Source organism: Ranitomeya variabilis, chromosome 5, assembly GCF_051348905.1.
Source record: "Ranitomeya variabilis isolate aRanVar5 chromosome 5, aRanVar5.hap1, whole genome shotgun sequence".
Lineage (NCBI taxonomy): Eukaryota > Metazoa > Chordata > Amphibia > Anura > Dendrobatidae > Ranitomeya > Ranitomeya variabilis.
In genome coordinates this window covers 419,789,575-419,804,381 of record NC_135236.1, presented here as the reverse complement: position 1 = coordinate 419,804,381, position 14,807 = coordinate 419,789,575, and the positions used below count along the sequence as shown (strand labels likewise).

The 14,807-nt window shown below is 47.9% G+C and overlaps 1 long non-coding RNA gene across 1 annotated transcript in view; it reads left to right on the top strand.

Annotated features, from left to right (window-relative positions):
* The first annotated feature begins 8,640 nt into the window (after positions 1-8,640).
* LOC143773703 (uncharacterized) overlaps positions 8,641-14,807 on the top strand; it is a 48,267-nt gene continuing 42,100 nt past the window's right edge. The window contains exon 1 of the long non-coding RNA XR_013215317.1: positions 8,641-8,854. This is a non-coding gene — a long non-coding RNA (uncharacterized LOC143773703). The remainder of the gene's footprint in view (positions 8,855-14,807) is intronic.

Genomic DNA, 14,807 nt, shown 5'->3' with positions numbered 1-14,807 from the left:
CGTTGCTAAAACTGCCAGCCCTGGTTTGAACTGTGTCTTATCGTCTGCATTTCCCCAGAAGATGCTACGCCCATAAAACTGTGCCTGCAGCAAAGCTGCAAATAAACTATTCCTAAGAAGGACCCAGTTTGCCGTCCATTTGAACTGTTGTGCACATGCTGCACCCACGTTTGTGCGTTTGAATATTGACTGTGCCTGCAGCCGAGCTGCAAGGAACTTATCCTGATTTCACCTTATTTGCTGTGTTTGAACTTGTTCACGCTTTGCACCAGTGTTTGTTTGAAAAATACAGACTTATCACTATATTTGGTTCTGCTGCTTATTTGTCTCAAGCCAAGAGATTCCTGACTGTTCCACTACAATTGTTACAGGATACACAAGCCAAATAAGGAATCTGCTGAGACAATGGCTACTGAAGCTAGGATTGAACAACTGTTTTCTATGAGATCTCTGCAGAGTAAAGGTACCTTCACACTAAGCGACGCTGCAGCGATACAGGCAACAATGCCGATCGCTGCAGCTTCGCTGTTTAGTCGTTGTGTGGTCGCTGGAGAGCTGTCACACAGATGGCTCTCCAGCGACCAACGATGCCGAAGTCCCCTGGTAACCAGGGTAAACATCGGGTTACTAAGCGCAGGGCCGCGCTTAGTAACCCGATGTTTACCCTGGTTACCATTGTAAAAGTAAAAAAAAACAAAACATACTCACATTCAGGTGCCCGGCGTCCGCTTCCCTGCACTCCTCCTGCATCCTGTGTCAGCGCAGAACATCTTCAGCATCTCCCACAGAGCGGTGACGTCACCGCTCTGCTTTACGGCCGGCACTTACACAGGATGCAGGAGGAGTGCGATGTCAGCGGGAGATCCAGCGACAAAATAAAGTTCTGGACTTTCAGCAACGACCAGCGATCTCACAGCGGGATCCTGATCGCTGCTGCGTGTCAAACACAATGATATCGCTAGCCAGGACGCTGCAACGTCACGGATCGCTAGCGATATCGTTTAGTGTGAAGGTACCTTAAGGTTGGAGGCTTGGAACATAATCAGCAGTTGTTTGGACAGACTCTGCAGGATCTGAGTACTCGAATGGACGCTCAGGAAAATAAATTTAAAAACATGGAGTCCCAGTATGGACAGGCTTTTCAAGACTTAAGTGCTCAGATGGCCACACAAGTGGTCTTACCCCCGGGACAGCCGCAGGCAGTCAGTCCTCCTAAGCTGCCGCCATTCCGATACAATGGTGATCGTGATAAATTTTGTGGTTTTGTAAATCAATGTTTGTTATATTTTGATGTGCATGCCGACCGCCTTACTGTCCTTGCTTCAAGGTAAACGTTCAGTTATTGAATATGCCACTGATTTTAGAAGGCTAGCTGTGGATACTAACTGGGATTCATATGCACAATTGCCTATTTTTAGGAGAGGTCTGTCTAGTGTTATAAAGGATGAACTAGCCCGCTCTGAGTCACCGCAAGAACTAGAAACATTTGTTCAACACTGTGTACGCATTGATATTCGCCTTACTGAGCGCAGACAGGAGAAATTGGCGGTATTTAATCGTATGTCTAATTATTCCCTTTCTCCCAAAGAACCTGCAGGTAAAATCACTCGGGAGACAGAGGTAGTGCCTATGCAAATTGACTCAGTGCAGAGACGTGAGAGTAATGAACTTCGGGAGCGCTGCCTCCGGGAGAGTCTCTGCTTTTATTGCGGCCAATCTGATCACTTCTTAATCAACTGTCCGAAGCGGCCTAACAAGGTGTTAGCAGCGGTAGGGGAATATGATAATGATGACGATGAATCTGATGTCTCTGAATTTAGCCTACCATTGAATGCTGTTTTTCATTCTCTCTCTATGACTACTCCTTCCAGGGAGCAGAAGGTAAAAGACTCTCACTGCTCACTCCCTATTAAAATCTTATGTTCTGGATAGTGGATCTCTAGCGCAGCCATGATAGATTCCGGCGCAGGGGGTAATTTTATGGACATTGCATTTGCCAAGAAACACGGCATAGAAATCCAGCATAGAGCTTCTCCAATTGCTATGGAAACGGTAGATGGCTAGTTTCTGGGCCTGTTGATCAGGAGACTGTACCGCTTGCCATTTTGTTGGAACCGGACCATCAGGAGCAACTCTCATTTTTAGTAATTTCTTCTCCTCATTTTCCTGTGATTCTAGGCATTCCTTGCCTGCGCTCACAAAATCCAACAATCAACTGGGAGACCAAGGAGATTACATTCCCAACCAGGAGTGATTCAGCCGTAATGGAAACTGTTCCGGAGTCTCTTGATTCGGAACCCCCTGAACCGGTATTTACTTTACCTGCTGTATATAAGGAATATTCTGACATCTGTGATAAGACAAAGGCAGACCAGCTTCCTCCACATAGGGATTATGATTGTCCCATTGAACTGCTTCCAGGGGCAGCCATTCCTTTCAGTAACGTCTACCCTTTGGCAGCTCCTGAGCTCCAAGCTTTGAAAGAGTATATTGACGAAAATTTGGCTAAAGGCTTTATACGTCCTTCTTCCTCACCAGCAGGGGCACCTATTTTTTTTGTAAAGAAGAAGGATGGGACCCTAAGACCGTGCATCGACTATCGGGAACTCAATAAGGTGACCATCCAGAATCGTTATCCCTTGCCTTTCATTCCAGAACTGTTGGAAAGAATCCGTCATGCCAAGGTATTCTCTAAATTGGATCTTCGCGGGGCGTATGATCTGATACGTATCCGACCAGGTGATGAATGGAAGACGGCATTCAGATGTCGGTATGGACATTTTGAGTACTTGGTGATGCCTTTTGGGCTGTGCAATGCCCCAGCAAACTTTCAACATCTCGCCAATGATATTTTTAGAGATTTACTGGACCAGTTTGTTGTAATCTATCTGGATGACATTCTAATTTTTCCTGACTCTCTACAGGAGCATCAAGAACATGTCAAGATGGTTTTGAAGTGTTTGCAAGAGAACCATCTTTATATCAAGCCGGAGAAATGTGAGTTTCATCGTTCAGAAATTCAGTTCTTAGGTTATGTCATCTCTCCTCAGGGGATAAACATGAAATCCAGTAAGATTCAAGCAATCCTGGATTGGCCGGTGCCTAAGAACATTAAGGAGGTTCAACGCTTTATCGGCTTTGCAAATTTTTATAGACGTTTCATAAGAAATTTTTCAGAGATTGTCCGTCCCATCACTTCTCTGACTAAGAAGGAAAGATCCTTTAAGTGGTCTTCACAGGCTCAGGAGGCCTTTGATCGGCATGTCTTGTTTTACCTCAGCTCCGCTTTTGATTCATCCAGACCCAGCACTTCCTTTCATCGTGGAGGTGGACGCTTCTGATTGGGCACTGGGAGCCATTCTCTCTCAGAGAACTGGAGAGAAGGCTCTATTACATCCTTGTGCTTTCTTTTCTCGTAGACTTACCCCTGCAGAAAGGAACTACGACGTGGGAGATAAGGAACTCCTAGCGATTATTGCAGCCTTTAAGGAATGGAGACACCATTTGCAAGGGGCCGCACAACAGATCGTAGTGCTCACCGATCATCGCAATTTGGAGTTCCTCAGATCTGCTAAATGTCTGTCTCCACGTCAGGCTCGGTGGAACTTATTTTTAACCAATTTAACTTTATTATTTTGTACCGTCCAGGTTCACGTAATGGGAAGGCTGATGCCTTGTCCCGAATCCATTCTGCGGATTCCGTACCTGGAGCCCCGTTCAAGAACATTCTTTCGGATGCCAACTTCATCGGAGTAATCCATGATTCAGATCTATGGACAAGGATCAAGGAGGCCTATGATGGTGATGTATTTCTTGCTAACCCACCTGTGGATATCAATATTGCCCTTAGGGGAGGCTTGTGGTTCCGTGACCAACGCATCTACATTCCTGAGGCCGTACGTCTACAGATCCTCAAGTTGGTACATGACTCCAAGTTGGCTGGTCATAGGGGGGTACAGAAGACGCAAGAGTTCCTGAGACGATTTTTCTGTTCCACTACAATTGTTACACTCTCTGCTGCCTGAGGCGAACGGAAAAATGGTGCCCCCCCCGTAATAAAATCAGTACAAATAAATCTGGTTTACTCTTTACTAGCCTAACCTGACGCACATGGAAAATACATACACTTTTAAATAGGAACATATTTGAAACATCGATCTTTACACTTCTTCAGGGACTAAATGCCACCTGAGGTGAAGTGATCAACTTGCTTCATTTTAAGTGTGCCCTTGGCCGGAGAACAGTGCTTATTGTAGCGCTTCTTCCCCGGCAGGCGTCCGTGTCATACAGATGTGGCACACAGTTGCCACACGTATTACACACACGGACACGAATATCTCCAGTACCGTTTTTTCCGGTACCGGAAATATCAGGATGTGTGAAACCAGCATAAAGCCACATTCACAGGTTCAGTATTTGGTCAGAATTTTACCTCTGTATTTGTAAGCCAAATCGGGAGTGGGTGAGAGATCCAGAAGTGGTGATGTGTTTCTTTATACTTTTCCTCTGATTGTTACATTCCTGGTTTTGGCTTACAAATACTGAGGTAACATATTGAACATGTGAACGTGGCCTGATAGCGTGTTTCTGTTACTTCTGACTTCCCGCAAACAGCTGGAGCCGGACCGGACCGCGACGCCCATCTGACCCGTAACGGACCGGGACCGCCCCTTGGTGAATATAATATAACCTTTATTTCTCATCTTTCAGTTTACATTGGGGGCTTATCCACAGCATTACAGAATGCATTACAGAATGCTGTAGATAAGCCCCTGATGCCGGTGGCCGCAGCTCATATACGATTTTTGGGGTGACAGACGCCCTTTAAAAAGGTACAGTACTACTGGCCTCTCAGATCCTCAATATTAATCTGACCTGATAGCAAAATGACTATAGTTGCCCATAGGATATGTCCTCCACTTGCCCAAGTAAGTCACAATAACATGTATGGATATAACATCCTTTTCTTATAAGCACCACTTATTTGTACCATATAAATGTGACCATGTATATACTATTCATCCTATGGGCAAATATAGTCATTTTGCTATCAGGTATGAGAGGCCAGTAGTACCTTTTTAACACCCCCGACCCCTTTTTCTGTTTGTTGGTTATAGGGAAAGGAAGAACAGAGAGAGAGAGAAAGAAAGGAGAGAGAGAGAGAAAGAAAGAAAGAACAGAGAGAGAAAGAAGGAGGGGAAAGAAAACAGAAAGAGAAAGAAAGAAGGAAAGAAAGAAAGAGAGAAAGGGAAAGAAAGAGAAAGAAAGAAAGAAAGAAAGAAAGAAAGAAAGAAAGAAAGAAAGAAAGAAAGAAAGGAAAGAAAGAACAGAGAGAGTAAGAAAGAGGGGAAAGAAAGAAAGGAGAGAGAGAGAAAGAAAGGGTAAAGAAAGAAAGAACAGAGAGAGAGAAAGAAGGTAAAGAAAGAAAGAACAGAGAGAGAGAGAAAGAAAGAACAGAGAGAGAAAGAAAGAGGGGAAAGAACAGAGAGAGAAAGAAGGGGGAAAGAAAGAACAGAGAGAGAAAGAAAGAAAGACCAGAGAGAGAAAGAAAGAACAGAAAAAAAAGAAAGGAGAGAGAAAGGAAGGAGAGAGAAAAAAGATTAGAGAGGGAAATAAAGAACAGAGAAAGAAAAAAAGATTAGAGAGGGAAAGAGAGAGAGAGAAAGAAAGATTCTATAAAGATACTATAGCGGCCCGGCTCCCATTGTAATGCCCACCTGAGCATCACGCTGCAGGACATATCATGATCCGCTCACATGGCCGGCATCCCCGATTCCAAGGCGATCCCCCTGTCCGCACTGTCGGAGGAGGACACGGTGATGGATCTGAAGCATTCCCTGAATGCCTCCATGGTTCCGTCACAATCTCCTCCCAAAATTACATCATTTCCGGTCAGCTTTCAGCACGTTACTTCCGGTGGAACATCACGTGCGAGTTTTAAAGCGCTCCTCGGGGCTCCGCCGTGTACTCCTGTGTCCACAGGAAAAGTAAGCTCCCGGCCGGGACAGCCTCTCAAAATTGGGACTGTTGGGAGGTATGAAATTTGCTCCCTGATCAATACACCGACATCGGACACGCACGGCTCCACACACCTCATACACACGGTTCCGCTTTGTATGCCTCTTACACACACGGCTCCGCTCCGTACACCTCGCGCACACACATGGCTCCACTCCGTAAGCCTTGTACACATGCGGCTCTGCTCTGTACACCTTGCACACACGCAGCCACGCTACGTACACCTCCTACACACGGCTCCACTCCGTAAACCTTGTACACATGCGGCTCTGTTCCATACACCTCGTACTCATGCTGCTCCGCTCCGTACACACACGGCTCCACTCCGTACAACAAGTACACACATGGCTCCGCTCCATACACCAAGTATACACATAGCTCTGCTCCATACACCTTGTACACACGCGTCTCTGCTTCGCACAAATTGTACACACATGGCTCCACTCCGTACACCTTGCACACACGCGGCTCCGCTCCATACACCTCATACACACACAGCTCCACTCTGTACACCAAGTACACACACGGCTCCACTTCATACACCAAGTACACACATGGCTCTGCTCCATACACCTTGTACACACGCGTCTCTGCTTCGCACAAATTGTACACACATGGCACCGCTCCGTACACCTTGTACACACGGCTCCGCTCCGTACACCACATACACACACGGCTCCGCTCCATACACCACATACACACATGGCTCTGCTCCGTACACCTCGTACACACACGGCTCCACTCCATACACCTCGTACACACACGGCTCCGCTCCGTACGCCAAGTACACACACGGCTCCGTTCCATACACCTTGTACACATATGGCTCCGCTCCGTACGCCAAGTACACACACGGCTCCGCTCCATACACCTCGTACACACATGGCTCCGCTCCGTACGCCAAGTACACACACGGCTCCGCTCCACACACCTCGTACACACACGGCTCTGCTCCGTACACCTCGTACACACACGGCTCCGCTCCATACACCTCGTACACACACGGCTCTGCTCCGTACACCTCGTACACACACGGCTCTGCTCCGTACACCTCGTACACACACGGCTCTGCTCCGTACACCTCGTACACACACGGCTCTGCTCCGTACACCTCGTACACACACGGCTCCGCTCCATACACCTTGTACACACACGGCTCCGCTCCGTACGCCAAGTACACACACGGCTCCGCTCCATACACCTCGTACACACATGGCTCCGCTCTGTATGCCAAGTACACACACGGCTCCGCTCCACACACCTCGTACACACACGGCTCTGCTCCGTACACCTCGTACACACATGGCTCCACTCCGTACACCTCGTACACACATGGCTCTGCTCCATACACCAAGTACACACAGCTCCACTCCATACACCTCGTGTACACACGGCTCCGCTCCATACCCCAAGTACACACACGGCTCCGCTCCATACACCAATTACACATGCGTATCTGCTTCGCACAAATCATACACACATGGCTCCGCTCCGTACACCTCCTACACACCCGGCTCTGCACCGTACACCACATACACACATGGCTCTGCTCCGTACACCTCGTACACACACGGCTCCACTCCATACACCTCGTACACACACGGCTCCGCTCCGTACGCCAAGTACACACACGGCTCCGCTCCATACACCTTGTACACACATGGCTCCGCTCCGTACGCCAAGTACACACACGGCTCCGCTCCATACACCTCGTACACACATGGCTCCGCTCCGTACGCCAAGTACACACACGGCTCCGCTCCACACACCTCGTACACACACGGCTCTGCTCCGTACACCTCGTACACACACGGCTCCGCTCCATACACCTCGTACACACACGGCTCTGCTCCGTACACCTCGTACACACACGGCTCTGCTCCGTACACCTCGTACACACACGGCTCCGCTCCATACACCTCGTACACACACGGCTCCGCTCCGTACGCCAAGTACACACACGGCTCCGCTCCATACACCTCGTACACACATGGCTCCGCTCTGTATGCCAAGTACACACACGGCTCCGCTCCACACACCTCGTACACACACGGCTCTGCTCCGTACACCTCGTACACACACGGCTCCGCTCCATACACCTCGTACACACACGGCTCTGCTCCGTACACCTCGTACACACACGGCTCTGCTCCGTACACCTCGTACACACACGGCTCCGCTCCATACACCTCGTACACACACGGCTCCGCTCCGTACGCCAAGTACACACACGGCTCCGCTCCATACACCTCGTACACACATGGCTCCGCTCTGTATGCCAAGTACACACACGGCTCCGCTCCACACACCTCGTACACACACGGCTCTGCTCCGTACACCTCGTACACACATGGCTCTGCTCCATACACCAAGTACACACAGCTCCACTCCATACACCTCGTGTACACACGGCTCCGCTCCATACCCCAAGTACACACACGGCTCCGCTCCATACACCAATTACACATGCGTATCTGCTTCGCACAAATCATACACACATGGCTCCGCTCCGTACACCTCGTACACACCCGGCTCTGCACCGTACACACCCGTACACACATGGCTCCGCTCCGTATACCTTGTACACATATGGCTCTGCTACATCCACCCTGCAAACCCCTCCTGACCCCACACATCAACTTCCCCTCATCCAGCACCATGACAATCAGCACAGCAGAGTCCTGCTTACACGAGGACCCTGATCATGTGACCGCTGACTCCTCCCCTCCTGTGACCTCATCACAGGTCCTGTGTGCACAGAGCAGCCATCCATCAGCAACCCGAGGAGATGCATGGAGAAGAGCGACTTCAGCGTCAGGACCTGTGATGATTTCACGTGAGTTGGGGAGGGCTGGATGAGGAGATCCAGGACGGAGCCCTGATTAGACTCAATAGCGTAGTGTAATAACTGAACGTGCATCTCCGACGCAAATCCATTTACTACACCGACAGAATCTGCCGCCCCCTCTCTTCAGGGATGGCACTGCCGCCTGAGCCAGAGGGCGCCACTCGCCTCATAGTAGCGACGTCACTGGAGTGGGGTCCATCCCATATCCAAAAGTCAAGCTTTAGAGGTCTCAGACAATTAAATAGCTTTATGAAAACCAAGGAACGCAGCAGACAGGTCAGTGGTAAAGTTGTGGAGAAGAGTAAAGCAGGGTTAGTTTTATGACCCAAGTTCTGAACATCTTACGGAGCACTGCTCAATCCTTTATCCAAAAATGGAAGCAGTATGGCATAATTGCAAGTCTACCAACCAATGGCTGTTCACCTAAACTGACATCTCAAGCAAGAAGAGCACTAATTAGAGAAGCAACTAAGTGGCTCATGGTCACTCTGGGAGAGCTACAGAGATCCACAGCTCAGGTTAGAGAACTTGTCTATAGGACAATTATTAGTCGTATATTCCAGAAATCTGGCCTTTATAGAAGAGTGGCAAAAAGACAGTCATTTTTTTTAAAGCAAGCCATAAGAAGTCCCATTTGCAAACTGCAAAAAGCCATATATGGAAGGCTGCTAGCATGTAGAAGAATGTGCTCTGATCAGATGAGACCAAAGTATAATTTGGCTAAATGCAAAACGCTATGTGTGGGGAAAAACTAAGACTGCACTGTGATGACACTGAAAACCATCCCCCACCGTCCAACATGGTGGTGGCAGGATCAAGCTGATAAGGAGTTCCGAACCAATGTCCAGAATAACCTGATCTATAAAGCTGTAACAGTATTTAAACCCAGCAGTAGACACCATAAAAAAAACTAGAAAAAAATGTTTTTCATCATATAGCCAACAAGGAAGTGGAGTAAAGTTTGATAAAAAAAAACTTCTGTAATTATACAATTTTCATTCTGCAACATTCACTGCATTTGACTCCATGGGTGACTCCAGAAACAAAATAATCACTACACTTGACCATGAAGTCCCAAAGGGGTGTAATTTCCAAAATGAGGTCATATGTTTCTGCTGTTCTGGCACATGGGGGCTCTGTAAATGGAGTCTGCAATCTATTCTAGGAAAATCTGTGCTCCAAAAGTCAAATAGTGCTCCTTCACTCCGTATGGCTAAACTGTACTGTACAGCCATATATGTGGTATAGCCATGATCCGAAGGAATTGTGTAATTAATTATGGGGCAATTTTTACCTATTTTCCTTTCTGAAAATTGGAAATCTGGGTCTAAAATAACATTTTAATAGTAAAAATGTAACAAATTTTCTTAATTGCCCTATAGTATAACATTTTGTCACACCTTTGGTGTCAATATGCTCGCTGCACTCCTGGATGAATTCACTGAGGGATGCAGTTTGCAAAATGGGTTAATTTCTGGTGGATTTCTGCTGTTCTGGAACCTCAGGGATTCTGCCAATGTGACATAGCACCTCCAAAACATTCCAGCAAAATCTGAACTCCAGAATAGCACTCCTTCCCTTTTGAGCTTGCACTGTGCCTCAAAGTAGTTTTCAACCACATATTGCGAACACAGGAGAAATTGTGTAACAAATTAAACTGTCCATTTTTAACTATTAGCCTTTTGAAAATTAAAAAAAATTGTGCTAAAACAACATTTTAATGGAAAAAATGGTAATTTTTCACTCTCACGGTTCAAGATGCTCATTCCAGCCTCAGATGAATTCTTTAACGGGTATAGTTTCCAAAATTGGGTTACTTGTGGGGGTCTGTTTTGGCAAGTCAGGGGCTCTTCATTGGATTCAAATGGTGCTCCGTCCCTTACGAACCCTACTGTGCACCAAAACAGTAATTTTCTACCACACGTGGGGTATCATTGCACTCAGGTGAAATAGCAGAACTAATTGTGTGGTCCATTTTCTCCTACTACTCTTGGGAAAATAAAAAAAATTGGGTCTAAAACAGTATTTCCCAAACTCCAGTCCTCACGGACCCCACGGGTCATGTTTTCGGGATTTCCATAGTGTTGCACAGGTGAGACAATTCCTGATGCCCTGATGATACTTCCACTACTTGCGCAATACTAAAGAAATCCTGAAAACATGACCTGTGGGGTCCGTGAGGACTGGAGTTTGGGAAACACTGGTCTAAAGTAACATTTTTGTGGAAAAAATTGAGTTCATATTTTCACGTCCCAATGTTATGAAGTTTTTTGAAGCAACTGTGGGTTCAAAATGCTCACAATAGTCATGTAAATTCATTCAGGGGTGCAGTTAACAAAATGGTTTCTGCTGTTTTAGCATGTCAGGGGTTCTTCAAATGCAACATGGCATCTGCAATATAGTCTAGTCAAAAATGTGCATCAAAATTCAAATAGCGCTCCTTCCCTTGCAAGCTCTGATGTGTGCCATAACAGTAGTTTCTGACCACTTTTGGGATATCATGGTATTTACGAGAAATTGAATAACAAATTGTGCAGTCCATTTTCTCCTGTTACTCCTGTCAAAATGAAAAATTTGGGGCTCAAGCAACATTTTTGTGGAAAAAAATTACATTTTTGGATTTCATATCCCAATGTTATAAAATTCTGTGAAGCACTTGTAAGTTCAAGATGGTCACCACATGCCTTTTTAAATTCCTTGACAGGTGTAGTTTTCAAGCTGGTGACCTTTGTGAGGGTTTCTACTCTTTTGGTACCTCTGGGGCTTGGTAAATGCAACATGGTGTTCGCAATCTATTCCAGCCAAAATTCAAATAGCGCGCCTTCCCTTCCGTGCCCCACCATGTGGCCAAACAGTAGTTTTCCCCCAAATAGGGGGCATTAGGCTCAGGAGAAATTGCACAACAAATAACTTGGCCAATTTTTCCTTTTACCCTTGTGAAAATGAAAAATTTGGGGCTAAAGCAACATTTTTGTGAAAAATAACACATTTTTCATTTTTTGTTTTTACTTTGTTTTAATTCTTATGAAGCACCTGAAAGGTGTTAGGGCTAGCGGAACGCACCTAATGAATGTATATATTTTATTAAAATAGATGCGTTCGCAGCCCGGGGTCCACCGTGCAGGAGAACCTGCTGCTAGCAAATAGCGGAACTAAATGGCGGTGTTAGCTAACTCTGTTACTTCACAGAGCAGCCGTGAACTCAAAGCACTGCGCCCTATTAGACACCACAGAGGCACAGGCTAACTGTCTAAACAAGAACAGTCAGTGGTCTTGCATGCACACGAAACTCTCACCGGAGGTGCCAGCATTCTAGGGGCTTATTTCAGCCAGGTCCCTGAACACACAAGCATACAAACTCCTCGCCGGAGGTGCCAGCATTCTAGGGGCTTATTTCAGCTGGGTCCCTGAACACACTCATAAAAGACCACACTGGCGCAAAGTACATAAATGAAAGCAATACTAGCGCATGGCCGTGTGGCCATGCGAGCCTTAAATAGTTGCAGCATGTACAGGACCTACCAAGAAGGACCAATGAGAGGCTGCCACAGAGCGTGAGCACCTACCGGACCTTAGCTGCAGTGTCTGATCATGTGACCCTCGATCTCCACTGAGAGATCTTACTCTGGGCATGCTCAGAACGAGAAAAGCAGGACTTAGTCCCAGAAGCGTCTGCTCGCTGCTGCCCAGCACTGACTTCAATGGCAGAAGCAGGAAAAGCAGCAGCAACTCTCTGTACAGAGTCAGACTGGGCAAGATGCTGGGACTCACGCCTCCGCTGAGCAGACTCCACTGCGGCAGGAGAAGAATGGGAGACCGCAGTGGAGATGGCCCGAGATTCCCCCTGTGCAGAGACGGGAACTCGACCCCTAACATTACCCCCCTCCTAGGGCCCCCCCCTTGGGCCTCGCTACGCTCGAAGGCATCAATGAGCTGCAGAGCCCGAATGCGCTCAGCAGGCTCCCAGGACCTATCCTCAGGACCGTAACCTTTCCAGTCCACCAAATAAAACTTTGTGCCACGAACCACCTTGCACCCCAAAATAGCATTCACCTCGTAATCATCTGTAGACGAACCCGATGTCCCGGCAGATGACTCGGAAAACCGGGACATGTATACAGGTTTCAAGAGGGACACATGGAAGGTGTCGGTGATACCCAGGCGTGGCGGAAGGGCTAAACGATAGACCACAGGGTTAACCTGTGAAAGGACCCAAGTAGCGAGGTGCAAACTTAGTGGACTCAACTCGCAGCCTGATGTTACGGGCGGAAAGCCACACTAAGTTGCCGGGAGCAAAAGTCGGAGTGGGGCGCCGATGTGCATCGGCGGGGGACCTCATTCTCTCCTTGGAGACCTGAATGGCATCCTGAGTGCGGTCCCAAATATCCCATGCTTCCACAGCCTAGTCTGCCACCCTGGAGTCAGCAGAAGACACGGGCATAGGCACAGGTACCCGCGGATGCTGACCATAGTTGAGGAGGAATGGGGTTTGTCCAGTGGAGTCGGCAACCGCATTGTTCAGCGCAAACTCTGCCCATGGTAGCAAGGATGCCCAGTCATCCTGCCTGGCTGAGACAAAATGTCGTAGATATGTGACCAAGGTCTGATTGGCCCTCTCTACCAATCCATTCGTCTGGGGATGATATGCGGAAGAGAGATTTAACTCAATGCTGAGAAGATGACAAAGCTCTCTCCAGAACCGAGACGCAAACTGGGGACCCCGGTCACTGACAATCTTATCTGGCATACCGTGTAGGCGAAAGATGTGCTTTATGAACAACGCTGCCAAGGCCCATGCCGAAGGTAACCGCGGAAGCGGCACCAAATGCACCATTTTGGAGAAGTGATCGGTGATAACCCAAATGATGGTACAGCCCCGAGACTTGGGCAAAACCACCACAAAGTCCATCCCGACCATCTCCCAGGGCCTGTCTGCCACCGGCAATGGATAGAGTAACCCAGCTGGCCGTTGTCGAGGAGACTTATTTTTTGCGCAGGAGACACACGCCAGAATATAATCCCTGACATCACGGACCATATGTGGCCACCAATACGTCCTCGCCAACAGCTCAGATGTCCTTTTTGTCCCAAAATGTCCACCCACCCTGGACGAATGAGCCCACGAGAGAACTTCCGGTCGCAAATTGGATGGTACAAAAGTCTTGCCCGGAGGCACAGACTCTAGCGAAACCGGAGCTACGGTTCTCAGGCTCTCAGTGGGGACAATAAGCCGAGGCACCTCTTCCTCCTCCACAGATGACACAACAGAGCGAGAGAGAGCATCGGCACAAATGTTCTTCTCCCCAGAAAGAAAATGGAGGGTGAAATGGAACCGGGAGAAGAACAAGGACCATCTAGCCTGGCGAGAATTTAACCGCTGGGCTGTCTTTAGGTACACCAAATTTTTATGGTCTGTGAAGACTTGGAAAGGAAAACGAGCTCCCTCCAAGAGATGTCTCCACTCCGAGAAGGCCAACTTCATGGCCAGCAACTCCCTGTCCCCAATGGAATAATTCCTCTCTGCTGGTGAGAAGGTCTTTGAAAAGAAGAAGCAAGGATGCTTCCGACCTTGAGCGTCTTTTTGGAAGAGGACTGCTCCAGCACCAACAGATGAGGCATCCACCTCCATGATAAATGGTTTGTCTACATCGGGGCGATGTAGGATGGGAGCGCTAGCGAAGTGTGACTTTATGGAATTAAAGGCCTTGGAGACCTCCTCAGACCACAATTTGGGATTTGCTCCCTTCTTGGTAAGGGCAACCAAGGGAGCTACCAACGTTGAGAAGTGTGGAATGAACTGTCGATAGTAGTTAATGAACCCCATAAAGCGCACCGCTTTAAGAGAATGGGGTTCCTGCCAGTCCATCACAGCCTGTAGCTTGGCAGGATCCATAGCCAAACCCTGGGCAGAGATGATATAACCAAGAAATGGCAAGGACTC